The sequence below is a fragment of the Musca domestica genome, unplaced genomic scaffold (assembly GCF_030504385.1).
Source record: "Musca domestica strain aabys unplaced genomic scaffold, Musca_domestica.polishedcontigs.V.1.1 156, whole genome shotgun sequence".
Taxonomy (NCBI): domain Eukaryota; kingdom Metazoa; phylum Arthropoda; class Insecta; order Diptera; family Muscidae; genus Musca; species Musca domestica.
In genome coordinates this window covers 484,763-489,121 of record NW_026712214.1, presented here as the reverse complement: position 1 = coordinate 489,121, position 4,359 = coordinate 484,763, and positions in this window count along the sequence as shown.

Here is a 4,359-nt window from a genome sequence, read left to right as displayed (position 1 = left end):
TAGTTTTTCTGACTGGAGAAATCTCGTACAGGCAACACTTGTATTTATACAAGTATTTAATAGAAGAAGAGCTGGCGAAATAGAAAGACTTTCCAGTGATAATTACAACAACAAGGAACAAATTACTGATATTGTTCAAGCTGGCCTTCTAGAAAATATATCAAAACAATCACTGGATTTTGAAAAACAATTTATTCGAGTAGCCTTGCGCGGTAAACTCCGCCGAAATTTAGATATCTCAGAGACCACAATAGAATCAAATACAGTAAAAGCGAGGAAACGGAGTAGTAAGTAATCTATTTACAACTTAAAATAAGAATATTATTGTATATTCTTATATATATATATATATATATATATATATTCTTATAAATATATATATATATATATATATATATATATATATATATATATATATATATATATATATATATATATATATATATATATATATATATACATATATATATATTAAATGCTAATTCTATAAACTAACAAATGTTTTTCCATATTACAGCTTCACCTTTCCGGAAAACAAAATGCTGTAGGTGGAGCAACGAAGAAGTGACTGCTATACAATCAATCCTTGGAGACTTCTCTTCTTCAGAAAAGCTACCATCACTTCAACAGTACTCAGATGCCATAGACATGAATAGCTCGCTTAGTGGAAGAAGGCCCGCTCAACTAAAAACATGGATCAACAACCGGAAAAAATTATCTGCAAATTTAATTAAAAAAATTAGATACAAGTTGTTATTTTAATTTCCACCGTATCTTGCGCTTTTAACAATATACTTCATGTTCTTTATTCCGCATAATCTTAATATCTATAAGCATATAAAATAAATTTCCTTAAAATATGGCTGTCATAAAAATAGAATGCATATAAAAAATTATTTTGAAATTATTTTCTTAAATAATTTTTATTATTTCTAATTCTTAAAGAACCAAAATAAAATGTACACATAGTATACAATAGATTTACCTACATTCTTTTATAAAAATTGAAATATATATTTTTTATGTGCGTATATGAATTATTTTTATTTGCTAAATTTACTTTTTAAATTGTTTTGATATTGAAATAAAACATACATAACTATTATTTCTATCTCGGACTGTGACGAATATTTGTAGGTGATAAAACCAGTATAGAAGCCTATTGTTTGTTTTAGGGGTTGAAATGGACCAAATACTGAAAAATGACTTATTTTGCAGTGGCCCTACTCGTCACAATTGTAGTCCAATCGACGCGGAGTTTAGCTTGTGGCTGAAGCTAAGAACTGGGCAGAAGCCTTCCAACTTGGATCGTCATCGGGTAATATTTAGGGGGTGAAATAGACCCCGACTTTTGTGTTTAAAAAACCAAATTTTAAATTAAAAATTTTCCTAGAATATTTTTAATCCCGGCGATTTCTTATCGCATGCGATTTTTTCATTTTGACTTACAATATTGAAGTATACAGTTTGTAATATTATTTCATTACAACACAGGTTGGGGTTACAATATACAGATTGCAATTATTGTCCTATCCCCACGAAAATGTTCATGAGGATAGGGTTAGGCCTATTGTTATTAAAGATGTTCGCAATATATTTAGAGGATGAAATGGACCAATAACTAAAAATTTTCCTAATTTTGTAGCCTTTCAAAGGTCACAATAAGAGACAAAGGAAATTTCGCATGAAGTTTGAGTTTAGGACAGCGGGTAGAATGGACCACTACTTTTGTGTGAAAAAATAACAATTTTTATTGTACCGAAGTGCTGAAAATAACTTCCAAGCGGAATCACAAATATAGAATCGGCGAACTTCTGTCATTTTTATGCAGGTTTCCTTGACGAATATAGCCAAGCAAATCATATAGAAGATTCTAAATTTGGAGATACAGTGGGGGTAATGCTACCTGAATAAGAATGTCCGCAAGTAAAGAAGCAGCTAAATTCGGCTGGGCCGAACTTTCAATACCGCTAAAATGAAAAATATCGGATATAGGAAGATACTGTTACATGAGGGCTATACGGAGACGAGGACCTGTTAACAAAATCAGTCGGAAAATAACGCTACAATGAAAAATATCAAATATAGGAAGATACTGTTACATGAGGGCTATACGAAGACGAAGACCTGTATTAAGTAACAAATACGAAATTTGAAACAGTTCCGGTAAATAATGTCTCTAAAATCATCAAAATACCGAATATCGGGAGGTAACGTTATATAGGGGGTATACGAAGACGTGAACCTACGTAGATGGCTCTAAAATCATCAAAATACCGAATATTGGGAGGTACCGATAAATGGAGCTATACGAAGACGTGGATCTTTATAAGTAATTTTCGGTCACAGGCTGTAGTACCCATTATAAACTATAACTACGAAATTTGAAACCGTTCCCGTAAATAATATTTCTAAAATCATCAAAATACCGAATATCGGAAGGTACCGTTACATGGGTGCATGTGTGCAAAATTTTAGACGTCCATCTCCTTGTTTTCGAAAGATAGTGTGATTACAACAGACAGGCAGACAGACGGACATCGCTAAATCGACGTAGAATCTTACGCTGATTCGGAATATATATACTTTGTAGGGTCTAAAATGAGTATTTCGAGGAGTAACAAAAGGAATGACAAACTTAATACGGCGAATGTCATAAAAATAATGAAAATTTTTTAATTTTGCAATTTTTTAGAGATTTGTGGAAAACAATCCAAAACAAGTTAAAAAGCAGTAAGTTCGGCCGGGCCGAACTTTTAATACCCTCCAGCATTTGCAACGAATTTGGAAATTTTTAAAAAATAAAATCCTTAAAAAATTCTGTTAAGATTTTATATTGGGGTCAATACGACGTGGACATACATACGCATAGTTTGTCATAAGCCATTACCATATTCAAATTCGAAACTTGAAATAAACAGTGAATAATATAGCTAAAATCATCAAAATATCGTATATAAGGAGGTGCCGTTATATCGGAGCTGTGTGAAGACCTGGACCAGCATAGACAATTTTCTGTAACAGGCTGTAGCATCCATTACGAACTTCAAATACCACATCTCAAACAATTTCGGTGGGTATTGTACCTAAAATCGTCAAAATACCGAATATAGGGAGGTACTGATATATGGGGCCTATACGAAGACCTGGACCCGCACAGACAATTTTCTGTCACAGACTGTAGTTCCCATAACGAACTTTAAATACCAATTTTGAAACAATTCCGATGAATAATGTTGCTAAAATCATCAAAATACCGAATATAGGGAGGTACCGTTATATGGGGGCTATATGAAAATGTGGACCTACATGGCCCATTTACGAACTTAACCTGCCTACTGGAAAAATAAACATGTGTGCAAAATTTTAGCTATCTATCTCAATTCATTCGAAAGATAGCGTGATTACAACAGACAGACAGACGGACATCGCTAAATCGACTTAGAATTTTACGCTGATCAAGAATATTTATACTTTGTTGGGTCTGATATGAGTATTTCGAAGAGTTACAAACGAAATGACAAAGTTAATATACCCTCCATATTATGGTGGAGGGTATAAAAATTGAATCTATGAAGATAATTCGAAACGAGTAGCATTTGAGTCCAACATCTATTTTTTCATTGGAAGTAAACAAATTTGTTTAAAGAAGCCATACTACACGAAAATTAGATATTGAACCCTGATATTTGGAATGGATGTTTTTATTATTTATCACACTATCTTGAGGAATGTGTTCGAGTATCATTCCTATATAATTAAAAGGTCATTTCTGTCGATTACTTATACTGATGGCCAAGATATTGGATATATAGCAAACTAAGTACAATATATATGTATGTCTTAGTTGTCCCGCTTGTAAGTCAAGAAGCGACTGATTTGCACAATCCTCATCAATTCGGAATAGTCTCTTACCAGAAAAGGAAACAATCTAAGAAAATCGCTTAAAAATATGACAATAGAAAGTGAAAATTTCTGTTGCATTTTTGTCATATAAATTTTTTATTTATTATTATTTATTTATCTATTTAATTTTTTTTTTTGAACAACAACTGTTTTGAATACGTAACAACACGAGATAGTGCGTAAATGTTGGGCAAATGCCCCGATCAAAAAGCTAAGGGTAACATCTGGACAGGCCTCTATGAAATCATTTCAAAAGTGAAATTTCCCAAATTTGATTTTGGCATCGTCACATGGTATCACATGGCTATAGCCTTTCCATAATTGTTTTCAAATAAATATTCATACACAAGATTTCATTCATAAATTCTATTTTCATTGTTGACAACTAATTTCGATATTTCAAGCTGCATTGATTGCATTAGCGAGTAAACATAACTCCAAAGCTTAAGTAAA